The sequence below is a fragment of the Cryptomeria japonica genome, chromosome 7 (assembly GCF_030272615.1).
Source record: "Cryptomeria japonica chromosome 7, Sugi_1.0, whole genome shotgun sequence".
NCBI classification, from domain to species: domain Eukaryota; kingdom Viridiplantae; phylum Streptophyta; class Pinopsida; order Cupressales; family Cupressaceae; genus Cryptomeria; species Cryptomeria japonica.
The window spans coordinates 152,143,661-152,161,154 of record NC_081411.1 but is presented as its reverse complement, the minus strand read 5'-3'; the positions used below and the strand labels follow the sequence as shown (position 1 = coordinate 152,161,154).

The window sequence follows — 17,494 nt, the reverse complement described above, 5'->3', positions numbered from 1 at the left end:
ACCGATAGATTTTAGTACCGGTAAAGGACAGAGTAGTGAGGAGGAGATCCAGTAGATCAAAATAGAGGAAAGGTGAATAGGTAGAGTTTACCGGAAATACAGCAGCAAAGAGAGAGGTGCACCGGTGTAGCAGATAAGGTGTCTTACCGACAAAGAAAGGTATATGAAATGGTTACAAGATTCACTTGTAACAGTATGACTAATTTTGTATTTGATGTTATCATTGTGATCACTGAGTTGTAGCTCAGTGCAGGGGCTGTAGCTCATAAACTAGTAGGGGTTGTAGCTCCTTTGGGTTGTAGCTCCTTGGGTTGGTGTCCTAAACATTGTAACAAAGTTTCATTGTGAGGCTGGATTGGAGCAGTAGACTCTAGAAGCATTGTTCACCGAGGTTTTTCCCATCTTGGGTTTTCCTCACACATATTGGTGTTATGTGATGTCCCTTTATGTGAATGCATTTGTATCTAGTCTCCTCACTAACCGGTAAAGTCTGCATTGAGTTAGAATCTATTAACCGGTATACTCACATAAGTCAGATAAAGGGAAAAAGTTTGAGAACCACTGATTCACCCCCCCTCTCAGTGGTGCATTGTGTCTAACAATTGGTATCGGAGCCTAGGTACCTTGTTTATCAAGCTTTCTCTCGCTTGGATAGATTCTAGCTTAAGGACACAATGGTATGTTTAATGTCAATCCCTGCTCCAATGTTTAATGGATCAAACTATTTTATTTGGAGTTGTAGAATGGAAGTCTACCTGTCCTCCCTAGGTTATGATGTCTGGATGGCAGTTGTTAATGGTCTCCCTAGGAATGTCTATCCTCCCACCGGCTCTGAAGAAGAAAGAAGATGCATGTGCAAAGAAGAATCCATGAAGGCTATATTCAGTGGGCTCACTAGTGATGTTCCCTCATAGGTGGATAAGTGCAGATCGACAAAAAGTCTATGGGATAGACTGAAGAAGCTTTATGAAAATGAGCCATGCACTACTGAATTGGATTGTGGAAGCATGAAGAACAACAAAGTAGACACATGTGGAAGTGTTGATAGCAGATCGGTCAGCTGCTGCAGTTTTGATGAAGAGGAAACTCATCTCTTCATGGCACAAGAGACAGAAAGTGAAGTGCACACATCAGAGTGTGACAAGGCAGACAGATCCCATCGGCAAGATGTTTTTGGGAGTGATGATGAAGATGAAGCCAAAGTAGATCTTGAAAGTGAACTAGTAAGTGCACTAGATGAGCTGCAAAGTGTTAGAAAGGATTTTAAAAATTACAAAGATTCAGTTCATGATGAATGCAGCCGATTGAGAATATGCCTTGAAGAATCAAATAACAATATCTTCATATTGACATCTCAACTTGAAGAGGCAAAAGGATTGACTAGTGAGTTGAAATCGGTGTTTGATTATAATGAGAGAAGATGTGAGGATCTCCAACTAGAAGTGGAAACAAAGGACAAAGAGTGTCAGAAGTTGAAAGAGGAAATGGGGAATCTGAGGAAAGACCTTGAGAATTGCAAAAATAAACTCAAGGTAAGAAATCTGTATGATGGTAGCACTGATGTCTTGGACAAAATGTTGAATCAGCAAAAACATTCCAAGGATACTAGAGGATTAGGATGTGTTGTTGGTGAATGCTCTACAAACAAGGAGACCTCCCACAAAGATATTCAATTTGTCTCCTCAAATGGAAATGGAAAGGATCAAACCTTCACTATCAGAAATGCTCCAAAGAAAAGGATAGATCTGACTACAACCGGTGAGGATATGAAGCTGAGGATGAAGAATGGTGTTGCATGGAGGAACAATGCAGATCTGAAAGGAAAAGGGAAAATAGGAGAAGATAGCTTCACTGAAAGAAAGAACATGAGAAGGTGGCCTGGAAGGCCTTTCACTAGTAGAAGACAAGGAGATGTTGCTGGCCACACATCATGTCAAGTATGGAAGGAGGAGGGATCTGATGGAAGACCTGTAGAGAATGGATAACCTTGGATCCATTCCCAGAGAAGTAGAAATGGTGATGCCGAACTGGTAAGATCACCTCATGTTTGGCAAAATAAATTTGAAAGCAATAAGCCTTCTTTCTCCGGTTATTATTTTATATGTAAAGATTATGGCCATAGGGCAAAATAATGTAAAATGAGGTCTACGAATAGACAAAGTGTGCTTCCTAGGTATAATAAATCAGATGGCTATAGAGTTAATGCATATAAGCTGAATGTTTCACATAGTAGAAACATGCATGTTCCCTTTCCCGATTACGCTAACAAGAATCCATGCACTGCTCCTAAAAATGTAAACATTATGTGTTATAACTGCAATGGATTAGGACATAGATGTTATGAATGCAAGAAGAAGAATGTGCATTCCTATGGAAACTGGAGGATCAATCATGCTCAGTATGAGAGCAGTTATAGGGGATATGAGCAGTATAGACCTACTTGGAACGAGAGGAGAAATGATCCTGCACAATCAAGGAATTCAAGGAAAATGGTAACCAGCCAAAGTGGCATGATCAGAAAAGGAAGAGAAAACTAGTATGTTAAAAATTTCCCCAATCATGAGATTGGCATGGATGTTGTATACTACTATAGCACTATCTACAGAGAGAGGACCAATGAGGAGAAGAAGGTCAACCATGCTCCCCAAACTGCAGATGTGGAAAGGAAAGAAATCAAGAAGACATGGAGGAAGAAGCCGGAAGATAAGAGCATGGACCGACATTGTGCATTCAATGCACAAGTGATATCTCCTATGGATTAAAGGAGATGCAGGACTCAAGGGGAGTTACATATTGACCAGATCATTCACCCCTTGGTTGAAAGTGGACAAGGAGATGAACAAGTTGTTGTCGGTAAGAGAAAGAAATGAGATGGCAGTATGTGTGTATTTACCACCTTGACTACACATAGAATATGGTTTACTGCTATAGGTGAAATGAATGGTAGTAGAGGTAACTGAGACCGGGAGATAGAGGTTAAGAGTAAAGTGTCCCAGTTGAGATAAGAGACCGGCATGGGACACTAGTATGAGCAACATGTTACCAACACAGATATTGATCTGTGTTGCAGGTTATGTAATTCAATGAGTTGAGGGATCATTGCAGTAACTCCAGTAGCCTGGATGGATGAAATTATGCCTTAGGTGATATTGAAAAGGACCTGAATGACAAGAGGTGGTCTAGTAGTTGACCATATTTGCAGTAATCTTTGCGAGTCAATCGGTTAGATATGGGACTTGCAGTTGGCATTATGGTCATGATGGTGGATGTCATAGGTGTGATGGATGTCTTGGAAGTGAAAGACTATCAGCATTTGTATATGCTCACTTCCACTAGTACAAAGTTCTATTTTTGGGCTACCCATTTAGGATCTAGCAGATGAAAAATGAAGACCAGAGATCTGTGTTTCAGGGGGAGTTCAGAGCCATATTTTCATATTGATATCAGATATACTGAACACAGAAGCAAATCAAGCAAATGCTTAATAATACGGGTATGATTATGTTTTTAGAATTTTTAGTATTCAATTTGTCTATCAAACTCACAATCCATCTGCCCAGGAGAGAATCTGAACAAAAAAATAAATTGTTCATCAGACTATGGGTCATCAGTTGAAAGTAAGAGAAGTATGGCAAACCGGTAGGACCACATGCACAAGAGAAGAAATTCATTCCTCAACGGGTTCTGAATGAAAGAAGGAGAGAGACCGATGTATGCTCTTATGGTTTTTTTGGTACCTGATCTTTCCATCTCAAGTGTTGATGATTGAGATGATGTTGTGCAAAATCTTCATAGGGGAAGATGCACCTGGTAAAAAGGGAGAGAAAGATTCCTAACAGTGTCCTTTGCCATTGTTGTCAAAGGGGGAGAAAGTTATCATAGTGTATTGGATACTACATGTGTTGACATCAATGCCAAAGGGGGAGATTGTTGGCATTGTGTTGTCATTGATGTCAACTGGTATAGGATGTTACCGATATCACTGACATTGATGTCAACTATTGAACAAGAGGTTGTTGGCATAAGAGTTTGATGTCAACTGGAATAGAAGATGGACCGGTATGGGAGAAGAATTGATGTGTTGTCAGTGGTGACAACCAGGTGACCATCTTCATGCAGAAGGAAGAACTGGTGTGTATTGGTATGCTAGAGGTGCAATAAAGTGACCACTCTGTAAAAGGGTTGTTGATATGGTGTTGCATACAATCGAAATGAAGAGACTACATGATGGGCATTGATTGTGTTGAAGTGGTGGAATGTTATTTGGATCACATCAACACTAGAGGTGAAGTATGAGCAGGCCACCAGATTGCTAGTGTAAGGTTAACTATCAAGACTCCAACTGAATGAAGAAGTTGTCACAGGCTAGGTGATAGGTTGACAGAGTATGTTGCCTCTGTGTGCAGGATGGCATATGGAAAACCACTTGTACATATGTCATGTTGAAGATGTATCCTCTCTTCGATAATGTCACACTTTTACCGGCAGAATGATTCCCTGAGATAGAAAGGTGATTGAATGCAGAGACCGTATGTACAAGTGGAAGATGAGGAAGCCTCCAAACCATGAGATCAGAAATGCACACTAGATAAGCAAGTGAAAACAAGGTGTTCTACCGAGACAGTGAAGGAAGAATGAGTTAAGATGGTGTGTTTGTCATCTTGACAAACTAGTTAAGAGGAGAACTGGTTTGATGAAGAAGGATGCTAGTGAGTCTGCAAGAATATACAAGGTGATGTCAGGATGTTGAAGGAAGGTTGATACAGAATAGTTGGAGTGTGATGAATTTGTGTCATCATTGTGTCTCACCGGCAAGAAGGAAAGTATGTTGTCCACCGACAGACACATCTACCAGAATCTGCATTGGTGATAGTTGACATGTTATGTCAACCGGTGAAACATCAGAGAAGAGACAAGGAAGATAAGGTTCTCACCTGATAAAGAGGAGTGCAGCAAACTGAAGGATAAGGAGAGTTGTCGTAGTTTCTATGGTGCGGGTAAGTGAACATACTCACAGAGGTGTTTCACCAGTTGAGCAGTTATGTACAAACATAAGGGTTACACTAGGAGAATAGAAAAGGAGATGGCAGGAAGGACAACTGGCAAGGTGATTTGTGTCAGTAGGGTCAGTGGATTGGTATGTGTGTACCGGTTATGTGGGTGGTCAGTGACTAAGATTAACCGATAGAACAGTGTGCCAAGGTGGATACCGATAGTAATCCCACGTAGAGGTGAAGTGGCAAACTTTTACAGGTCGGTGCAAAGTGTCGATGAGGTAGTTGGAAGTTGGTCCAGCATTAATGGTGATTGTGAAGCTCGAGGAATGATTGCAAAGGGGTTATGGCTCGAGATAGAACAGATCTGACCATATCTGTGGCATGCACTGATTGATGCAGATTGCTTGGATGTAGATCGGAGTTGTTGAGGCAATCCATCATGCCATTAATGGTGATTGACCAAGGGGTGTGCCGACAGATTGATTGTAGGTTGCTGAAATAGGAAGGCGTGTTCTAGAAGGCACGAAAAATGGTGGATATGTGCTGGCAGTCATCTCTGATTTGTGATTTGATCAGATTCGATTAGATTCGATGTGTCTCATGATTAGTGGAGAAAACCCAAACTACCTGTGATTTGAATTAGCTTTTGGCAGCAAGACCGGGCTATATATATGCAAGCCACAGATATTGATAGTGCTAATGTGAAGTGATTGAGTGTTACTTCTGCATGTGAGATAAAATCAGTGAAGTGCTCAATGAGTATCTGAGAAGAGACTGAGAGTGAGGGAGAATCTGGTTGAAGTGTTCAACCAGTAGTGTCCATACCGACAGAGGAGAAGTGAAGGGAGCTGCAGAGAAGGCAGACATAGAACCGGCAGAGTTTAGTACTAGTAAAGAGAAGAGAAGTGAGGAGGAGATCTAGTAGAGAAGAATAGAGGAAAGGTGAACCGGTAGAGTTTACCAGCAATACAATAGCAGAGAGAGAGGTGCACCGGCGTAGCAGAGAAGGTGTCTCAGAGGCAGAGTAAGGTATATGAAATGGTTACAAGAATCACTTGTAACAGTATGACTACTTTTGTATTTGATGGTATCATTGTGATCACTGAGTTGTAGCTCAGTGCAGGGGTTGTAGCTCCTTTGGGTTGTAGCCCATAAATAAGTCAGGGGTTGTAGCTCCTTGGGTTGGTGCCCTAAACATTGTAACAGAGTTTCATTATGAGGTTGGATTGGAGTAGTAGACTCCAGCAGCATTGCTCACAGAGGTTTTTCCCATCTTGGGTTTTCCTCGTACATATTGGTGTTATGTGGTGTCCCTTTATGTGAATGCATTTGTGTCTAGTCTCCTCACTAACCGATAAAGTCTTCATTGAGTTAGAATCTATTAACCGGTATACTCACAGAAGTCAGATAAAGGGAAAAAGTTTGAGAACCACATATTCACCCCCCTCTCAATGGTGCATTGTGTCTAACAAATGGATATTGAAAGACTGCCTACAACTGATGCCCTATAACGATGGACACCTTCACAATATTCAGGGCATTCTCTAATAGACAATGTCTCAAGCATTTGCAATGAATGCATCATCTACAATTTTCCTTGAGGGATCAACAATATTTTAAAGAAAAATGCTTAACAACTTCTGTATTTCATATTTTAAAATTTCATGTCGCATATGCACCTCTACTAGCATAGAGAGGAAGGATGTTGGTGAATATGAATGGAACACATCTTTCCAGCCTTTGCTTAGGGTTTTAAAATATTTTCAACAAGTCTTTCTGGTGGGGCTGCCTGCAATCATGTTGTATTTTATGAGATGGGATCTCATTGAGACACTGATCTCGCGGTACACTTGTGAGAGCGTATAGAGTTGAAGATGAAGATGAAGATGGCCATGGCAATGGCGATGGTGATGGTGATGGTGATGGAGGTGGAGGTGGAGATGGAGATGGAGATGGCCTCCTTTCATAAATAGAGAGGAAGGGAAAGATTTGAACTCAGTCTCATCTAACTGTCTACAACATAGACTTTGTCAATTAAATCAAGTGCCTTTTGACAAGAAATAAAATGTTAGAGACAATACTAATAACTATCTATATTTGAATCATGATAATGTACAACTCTGTTCTTTCCAATCATATAGGTTAGATGCCAATGAAATCCCCTTTCTCCTATTTCATTATGTTCTATTATAGTAAAAGACTTTCAATTTTAACTAATTAATTTTATTTTATAATCCACTATATCAAGCAATCTATTTTTGGGTCTATATATGGCTTGCAATGTGTGGGACTGCTCATACTTCCAGAATGCAAGAAGCACATACCTATGCTTCAAATAGAAGTGTACATATCCTACCCCCTGTATGATTTGAACTTGTGACCTTTCTTTTAATATATTGAACTCTAAGGCTTGAATGTAATGTATTTTATGATAGGAATAAATCAAATTTGAAAGAACAAATACATTTTCATCTTTTTAATTAAATTAAAGTAAATATGTTTGTGCATTTAATCTTTTTCCTTTCTTGATTATAATTATTTTATTTCTAATTGTAATTTTTTAAATTTTTGGATTATACTAATTACATGCTTTAATTAATCATATAATTTTAATTTGATAAATAAAATAAAGTTGCATTCTAAGATTAAATTGTGATCATGTGTCAAATATAAAATGATTATAAAGTAAATTTGTGTAACAATTATAATTGCACTTGGATTAATTTTATATTGAAGCCAATGACAATCATGTCCACATTTTGAATATCATATACAAATTTTTTGATAACTTTTCAAACAATCTTGGGTCTTTGTTAAACTGACAACTCAAAGTATTTTTTTGACACTAAGATTTTTTAATCATTTTACATGAATTATCATGTTGACAAGAAAATTCATAGACTTAGACGAACTTGTGATATTTTGATTAGTTTGAACTTGATTATAAATCACTTGTAATTATGATCACAATTAATAGCTTCAATTTGATAAAAAGGTTGACATTACAAAATGATTAAGAATATTTACCCATGAAATTGAATAACGTAGACATCAATATCTTCAATTGCCCAAGATAAGGTGATCAAAAGATGCCACATGTGACTTAGAGGATCATAATAACATACAAGGAAACAACATGATGATACATTCATTAATGAACATGGATTTTTTAAAATTTGTGAAAGTAAAAAATGTGGACAATAGAAATTCAAAGATTAATAGACAATTTACATAATTTCCTTTTCTTTTTTATTGTTTTGAATGCATAACAAATATATTTGACAGTTTCTTGTAGATGATCATCTAAAATTACATAGAAATATACACTAAAGAAGGTGTAGAAGGTACTAAACAAATTTAAGTTTTTCGTGGATGATGAACTCCAAAAATTTTAGTTACTACTATCCATGTGAATATTTACAAGGATTTTATTTTTTAGACTACAGAAATTGGGTATAGCGCCTCCCTATAAACTACAGTGCATCGGGTAAACTTTTTAATGTGACTGGTGACGCTGGCACGACACGTCCTCTGGTACCATGTGGACTAAGGGAAGACTATACCTTGTGACCTCGTGCTTCACCACTAGATTTACAAGGATTTAATTGTATGGTTTTAAGTTAATTTTTATCTACTCATATTTTGTGAGCACTTGCTCATAACAACCAATTTGATTGGATTTAGATGCTACATAGGATGACGATTTATAATGACTTTCTAATAGAACAAATTTTCTAATATATCTCTAACTCTGTTGAACAAGGGAGGTGTGAATTAGTATCCCTTTAAAAAAAACTTTTTTGCACTAACTTTTGGATCAAACCTTTAAACTAGTCAACACCAATGAAAGATAAAATAATCAACACAAGTGCACAAGAGAGAACCATATTTACGTGGAAAAGCCCATAGCATAAATAGAATCAATAATACAACTTTTTCCTAGGGCTTCAGGGCTTCAACCCAAGAAAGCTACAACTCCTTGATACAATATTTAATGGCTACAACCAAAGGAGGTTCACTACTCCCTAAATGTCATAACATTTATAGAAGAGGCTACAACCTCAAAATATCATGAATAATTGATTAAATCTCATCACAACACCTCTAATTGACACATTAGTTACCTTTGGCTCATTGCCTCCAACAAACTGAAGTCACTTCTAAAAATATTGTAGCCTTTAGCTCACTGCCTCCAACATGTCATTGATAATCCATCTTGAATTCTCACATCTACACCTCTCTCCAGCAAATGATCTTAAATATATATGATCTACAACCTTTAATAACCCTTCTCCAAGTTAGCTAGAAATGAAAATCATCAAATGTAAATTAGGTTTGTCAGAATAGCTTTGTGGGGTAAAGAAACCCACTGCAACCCTATCCAAAAGATAAACAAGAACAAAACATATTTGACACACATTTCTAGGAAGGTGCATTCATCTAAGCATCAACACAGATCACTCCAAGTCGGCAACAAGGGAACATGTAGATAAAATGTGTAGCATTCTACCTAGTTGACCCTAAAGAGATCATAATTTGGTATGCAGACTAAATTATGCAGATCATATAGAGTCGTTCCATGAACATTCACTCGTATTCTCATGCATTCCTTTCATATCCTCATGACAAATTAGACTAATAGAAGCAAGCAGAAACACAATTCTTCATTCTTGGCAGGCCAAAAAACACAATCTTGATATAGAATGTTGACAATCATAACTTTGGTACCCTTAAACACTTGAAACTTAAGCTAAGACATTTCCTAGACAATATAAGCATACCCATCAATCCACGGGAGAAAAAATATGAATATGGAGCAATTTCCAAATAGATTCTGACATACACCAAAATTGTCTATATACTATAATTACTAGACACGTTTACAAAAATATTTGTGTCCTAAAAAGGAAAAGATACACTGTTCACAACACATGAAAGTTAATTTCCAAACCGCAAGTCCATATCTTCAATAGTGGAGAAATGCAGAGCATTCTCCCAAATAGTTTCTAGTACAACTACAACTTCGTGCAGTCTCATTCTTTCAGCTATAAGATGAGACTAGAGCTTCTTGGTAACATCATTCTTCACCTAGGAGTAGGAAGAGAAAAAAAAAAATTACAATATGTAAGCATAATATCTATTTCATTATCATACTTATAATCCTCATCTTAATGCTTCTGATCTTAATACTTATAATTTTCATCTTATTGCTTCTAATCCTCATCTTAATACTTCTAATCCACATCTCAATGCTTCTAATCCACATCTTAATATGCATAATCCTCATCTTAAAAATTTGATCCTCATCTTAATAAGTCTAATCCTCATCTTAAATCTTTTGAGCCTCATCTTAATGATTTTGATCTTTATCTTAACGCTTTTGGTCCTCATCTTAATAGGTCATTATGATACTCACTATGTTCACCTTTGCTAACATCAATGCCCAACAAGCAACCATTTGTTGACATCAATAACAATAATATGCAATAATCTCCCCCTTTGACATTGATCGAAACACCTTATACTAGATGTTCCATATTTCTCCCCCCCCCCCCTTTGACGTCAAGGACAAAGGACAAATGATCATCCAAACCTTGAGCATGTCCACACTCATAATATGCAACAAAAGACATATTGAGAAGCTTATTCTGAGGCATTTCTACTTGGATGCAATTGTCCATTTAGTTAAAATGGAGGTGCAATTGAATATACAGTAAAGATTTAATTTCTTGCGTTTAAGTATTTTTTCCTACTTTATGGTTTCTTGTCCATAGGAGTGACATAAAAATAGGTTTTATTAAGAAAGTCCTAATACTTCATCATTGTAAACAATATCTAAATCTAATAAAATGAGTTATTGTGAACCACTACTCCTACAAATCTTTATTAAGAAAGTCCTAATACTTCATCATTGTAAACAGTATCTAAATATAATAAAATGAGTTGTTGTGAACCACTACTCCTACAAATCTTAATAAATCATCGCATAGATAGTAATAACTAAAAAGCTTCCAAATTATGGTCGTTCAATATCAATGAAAATTTAAATGTTTTTTGTACCTACTACACCTCCTTAATTGTATATTTCCATATAATCTTAAATGAACATATGTAAGCTACTATTAATATATTTTTTATGCATCATTTTAAACAAAAGAAAAGAGATGGAATTTGTAAAAGATATTTTGTTCGTTGGTCATGGTTGCATAATCTTTTTCTACTACAATCTACTATTAGCTTAAATGTTGGTATGTTTTTCATTATATCGCCTCATGATTTGTAAAATGGTTTAACAATCTCCTATGAGATCCTTAACTACGACAGTAGCGGTTTTCTAAACGGATGCATCTTTTGGGAAAAACAACCAACTCAACTCCTTATAAGTGGAATTAGAGTAGGATTGTAAGTTCAAATTCCATTAGGCAACGCCGATGGGGAGATTGTTGAGATCCTTAACTGGGATGGTAGCAGTTTCCTGAACAAATGACTAGGATGCTAGGGATGGTAGCGGTTTCTTGAATAGATGGATCTTTTGGGATTAGATCCTTAACTAGGATGGTTGTGGTTTCCTAAATAGATGGATCTTTTAGGATGAGATCCTTAACTGAGATGGTAGTGATTTCCTAAATAGATGACTAGGATCTTCAATAAATGGATCTTTTAGAATAAGATCCTTAACTTAAATGATAGTAATTTCCTAAAGCGAAATAATTAAATACCAAATTATATCAAAAACAAAAAACAAAAAAACAAATAGATTGAGCTAAAGTCTGATCACAGTATATCTTTCAGTTTGCTTGGATAAAAGCTGAGAACCTCAATGAGAGTGAAACAACCTGTTGTAAATTATTATCAGAACAATATCCATTGTATAAATTTATTAAACTAAATCCTTATCAGTGGGCGTCAAATTCATAATAGCTTTTCTAAACATATGTTTATGTAAGTTGAAGGCATAATTTAAAGCTGGTATCATATTATTTGCAGATTGTGCAATCTGATTGTATCAGTAAGCATCCAATTATTATGTTGGATACAATCTGTTGTAGCTGGAGCAACTCTGTTATCTCCATTCTTATTGAGTCCTTTTGAGGCTCATTAAACATTCCACGTCATACTACTATGATGCCATATGTGAAAGAATTCACGCTTGATAAGCCACCAATGCTCTGAACTGAGGTTGTGGCAAAATCTCACTTCTCAAAACCCTTTGCAATTATTATGAACATATGTTCAATGAAGTATTTATTTGTGAACATGAAATTTATGTTGTTTTATCAGAATTAAATAAGTTTTCATGTCTATCAAATTATTTAAAATAATCTTTGTAAATATTGATAAAATGATCTTTTATTATATATAATTTTTCTTTTGATTGTGCAACAGTTCCTATCAACCTCTATGATCCATCATTCCTAATAATAAATCAAAGACTGAACCAAACCAAACTTATATGATTAAAACCAACTAGAAAATCATATGTTTGCAAACAATCTTCTGTTAATTAGATACCCAAATTAAAATACTGTGTGCTTGGATAACAATTATCTTGCATTGAGAGAAAAGCAAGATAATTGAGATTCTGTGACGTTCACGTTGATTCTAACAGGTTGGTCTGCATTACTTTACGAATGCACAACGTGATCAAAATCTACCAGCAAATTGAAATTATCTTCTCTGAAAACTTGTTTACTCAACAAAGAGATTAAGCAAGAAAATTGAGATTCAGTGACGTTTACTCAACAAAGAGATAAACAAGACAATAAATGCATTCACAACGTGATAAAAATCTACAGAACCAACTAGAATCTTCAACCCTAATGGGCCCACCCTTAAGTCAGCTCAACTGTCAAGTCGGCCGAGTTCTAGAAGTCTTTGATTTTCTAGTAATTTGAGATGTATTAGATAACTCTTGCCTGCAGAAAACGTTTAAAAAATATGTTTTTTTCTATTAGTTCTAGAACTAATAAGAAGGGTGATGTGTTTTAATTTTAATTCTACAAACTGTCTGTTGAAGAGAAGTTTTTAAGCATACAAAGCGTCTGACTCGCTCAAGGATGATGGATGTGGTTTAACAACCAATGGTTTTCCCACAGACTTTGCTTTATAAATTTCATGCCCACATTTAAAATATGATTTTAATTAAAAAAAAAGTCTGTTAGGAAGAAAATTATGATAAATTATATATTTAATTTAATTGTACAGTTATTAAATATTAATATAAATATTTTAAATGTGTTTTTCCAAAAAAACAATTATAGTTGGAATTTTAAGTAAAAGATATAATGGTTCACATCTCATTCTCATTATAAAGTGTCTAATATAATAAATACCTCAAAGCTTAATTATGTTTGGAATATTTATACTAAATTCTAATATTTCGAAATCTTTACTTTTGCTTGTTCAAAGAGCAACCCAGTTGTTTCCATAAAAGAAGGGAAAGAAAGGAAAAAAGGAAAGTCCAACCCAAACGCCGGCTTTAAGCTACAATCTAGAAACCCTAATGCTTCTTACAGCTATATAAAGGTCACGGTTAGTACTTGAAAAAATGGCAAAGATTTAAGATCAGAAAAGGGCATTCAAGCTAGGAAAAACAATGATTCATTCCCTGCCATTTTGGGTTTTTTCAATTTCTTGTATGACTATGATTATTGATGCAGAGTGTATATACGGTGGAAAAACATTGAAAAGTGAGAAGAATCCAAATTTGGTAACCCATTTGCCCGGGCAGCCTAAAGTAGGGTTTAATCACTATTCTGGGTATGTGACTGTGAACGAAGAAAATGGAAGAGCTCTCTTCTATTGGTTTTTTGAGGCTGCTACTCACAAACAGAAAAAGCCTTTGGTCCTATGGCTTAATGGAGGTGGTAGCCTATGGATTTTTATATTGGATGCTCCTATGTGTGTGATTTATTGCAGTAATGTAACAATGGAATTCATTCAACAGGTCCAGGGTGTTCATCTGTGGGTTATGGAGCAACACAAGAGATTGGACCTTTCATCATAAATGCAGATGGAAAGACTCTTTCTTTCAATGAGTACTCATGGAACAAAGGTATCTTTTGGGTATAGTTTGCTTATGGATTGAATTGATTATAAATACATGTGCAAATTCACTCACAATTCTATGGCTTGATGATCAGAAGCCAATTTATTATTTTTGGAGTCTCCAGTGGGGGTGGGATTTTCCTACTCTAATAAATCATCTGACTACAATATTTTAGGAGATAACATCACTGGTAAGAATCTTAAGTTTTTCTTCTACTTCATAGCTCTTAGATAATTCGTATTTGCTTAAAGATTTTATATTGAAATTCCGATATGAAACTAATTTGAAGGTTGAAGGTAATTCATTTCCCCAGCCGAGGATTCATATATGTTCCTCCAAAACTGGTTTAGAATTTACCCCCAGTATAGAACACACGAGTTCTACATCGCAGGGGAAAGCTATGCAGGTGTGGTGTCTAATTTATTATTCTATATACTACCCAAGTAAATCCATCTCTGTTGTAAATTGATATATTCAATTGTGCTTGTTTTACCAGGGAAATATGTTCCTGAGCTTGCAGAACTCATATATGATGAGAATAAAATCTCCTCCAAGAGTCATTATATAAATCTCAAAGGTTTCATGGTAAGCAGTGCCATTCCCTGAGTTGAGTTCTCATTCGAAACTTTTTCTCATGATTCATGTTGAAGTATACACTACTCAATTCAGGTGGGGAACCCTGAAACACATGATGGTAATGATTGGCGAGGTCAAATGGATTATGCATGGAGCCATGCAGTTGTATCAGATGAAACCCACAGAATCATCGTAGAGAACTGTGATTTTGATTCTGACAATAAATGGGACAACCTTAACTGTAAAAATGCAGTAGATGAAGTTCTATCTCAATACAATGAGATAGACATGTATAGTCTCTACACTCCTAAATGCATTCACAGAAACAGAACAAAAAATGCAAAACATGGGGAGAACCAATTCAAGTATTCAACTAACAAGGTACAATTATGTCTCATTTCTGTGGGTATTCTTTTTTCCAATCATGATCTAATCACATAATGAGTAAAGCTTTTTGGAAAACTCTGAGAGTTTAATTTTCAAGATAATCTAAACTAAAACTTGCATTCCTTTTCAGAAGAACTTAAAATCCTCATGACCACTATTGTTATACATTTTTCAATTCTTTATGCAGATGATGAGGAAGATGGTTGGTGGATATGATCCCTGTCTTGATGACTATGCCAGAGTGTATTACAACAGATATGATGTTCAGAAAGCTCTTCATGTCATCAATGGCTCACACCTTACAAATTGGAGTATATGCAAGTAAGATTTTCTCTCAACGGTGGCAACCACACATATTTCTACTCTTAATAAAAACACATTGGTTCTTTTATAATTGAAATCATTATCTTAACTAAAATAATGACTTTTCCAAAATGCAGCAATGATATCTTCAATGAGTGGACAGACTCTCGAGCATCTGTATTGCCGGCCTATATTAAGCTTATAGAGGGGGGTCTCCGGATATGGGTTTACAGGTGATTTCCATCGATATAAGTCAAGTCTTTCTCTATGTATTTATTTATAAGAAGTGACGTAACGATGCATTACATTTACAATCTTTTACAAATAATGTATTTAACAGTGGAGACACTGATGGGCGGGTTCCAGTACTATCAACAAGATATAGTCTAAATTCTCTGCAACTTCCCAAAATAGGTCCTTGGCGGCCATGGTATCATCGTGGGCAGGTGAGAAACTAATTCAATTATTATACCTGACTGAAAGACAATTGAATTCATTTAGACAAATGCAATCTTGGGGCCAAGGTATCATTATGGTGGGTGAGTAATTAATTCAATTATCACATCTAACTGGAAAAACAATTGAATCAATTTAGAAAGTAATTCAAATACCATCCATGAATCCATTGAAATAAATGCAATTTTAACATCAATTTAATCCATTTGAAATGATGGAAATTTAACAATACAAATGATCTAAAACTTTGGTATTATTAGATTATACAGTTTTCTACAAGCTTTTACTTTCAAAATGAATTTCAAAAATCTCCGTGGATGATTACAGGTAAGTGGGTGGATTCAAGAATATGAGGGTTTGACATTTGCCACGTTTAGGGGTGCTGGGCATGCAGTGCCACTTTTTAAACGAGGAGAAGCCTTGGCTTTCTTCAGCTCATTTCTTTCAGGGACAGCTCTGCCCAATCGAAGACAGTGACTGCCCTTTGAATTAATTTATTAATTTTCCTCTAGAAACATATTCTGTGTAAAGAAATATAGAAATTGGGATACATCAGGTGACGGGTGGGAGCATTTTCCAAGGCCGGGTCAATTTGAATATTACTGTTAAGACTTGGCCAGTCAAGGCTAAAATATCATATAAGAAGAATGCTGATGTATACTGCCCCTGCTATTTGCACCTTAACCATTCATTGCATTTAATGGTTTTATTGAAATGGGTCATCTGATTTTGGACTACACACAATCCCATGTAATCAGGTGAGTGTGAATTAAGTTATAATAATAAAATGATTATGAATCATGTTTTAAGAAGATAAGAATAATAATGAGGGTTGATGTTTTGGTATTCTATTTTTATTCCTTCTTAAGTCATATTATTCTATTTAAACATGGCATCTAATAATAGAAGGGATTGAATTTAGCAAGGATTTGAAAGTTAATAGCAAAATACCTCTCTTTAACATCTTTATGTCAGGGAAAATTGATATTTTAGTGAATGTTTATAGGGAATTCATTAACTTGGCAACATTCAATTTAGAAAGTAGGCATCTTTAAAAATGTTTATCACTACAATCTTTTAAAGTCGTGATATGAGAATTGTATTATCCATTATATTTATCAATTATTAAATATTTTAAAGAAGAATAATGCATGCAATTAAAGATAGAAATTTAGATTAATTTAGAGGATGAAATGCATCTTTCTCACAATTATAAAGTTGAGGACTCTTCATTTACTAATATGGCATTTACTAAAATGCCCTTACTTATGTTGAAGAGATATCCAATTTAAGATCCTTATAATCCATTTGATAAAATGCGCCATCAAATTCTTTGAACTGCTCAACAAAGTGAAAAATTGGTCAAATCATTTAAATATTGGAAAGACACTTTTTATAACTTATGAACCTATAAGGGATCTTCTCCTATGTAACTTATTATATTGGAGAAACTAGATTCTCCATAAGAACAAGGATCAAAGAGCACAAAGATGATATTAATACTTGTTGCATCACACAAATATGATTTAGCCAAACATTCTACTAAGAGAAAACATCTCAATTATATTGTAAAAAGTGCCTATAAGAATTTATTTAGGGTAACAAAGAGAAGGGTTGAGGTCTTAGTCACTTGTGATGAATCATAAGAAGCTCCCTAAGGAAATCCATGTCCTAAATTTCTAGGTTTTTATTGATATATGAAACTTTCATTAATGTATTTCTCTTT

At 35.5% G+C, this 17,494-nt stretch overlaps 1 pseudogene; it reads left to right on the top strand.

Annotated features, from left to right (window-relative positions):
* Positions 1-1,007: 1,007 nt before the first annotated feature.
* Positions 1,008-16,245, top strand: LOC131078242 (serine carboxypeptidase-like 32; annotated as a pseudogene).
* Positions 16,246-17,494: the final 1,249 nt, after the last annotated feature.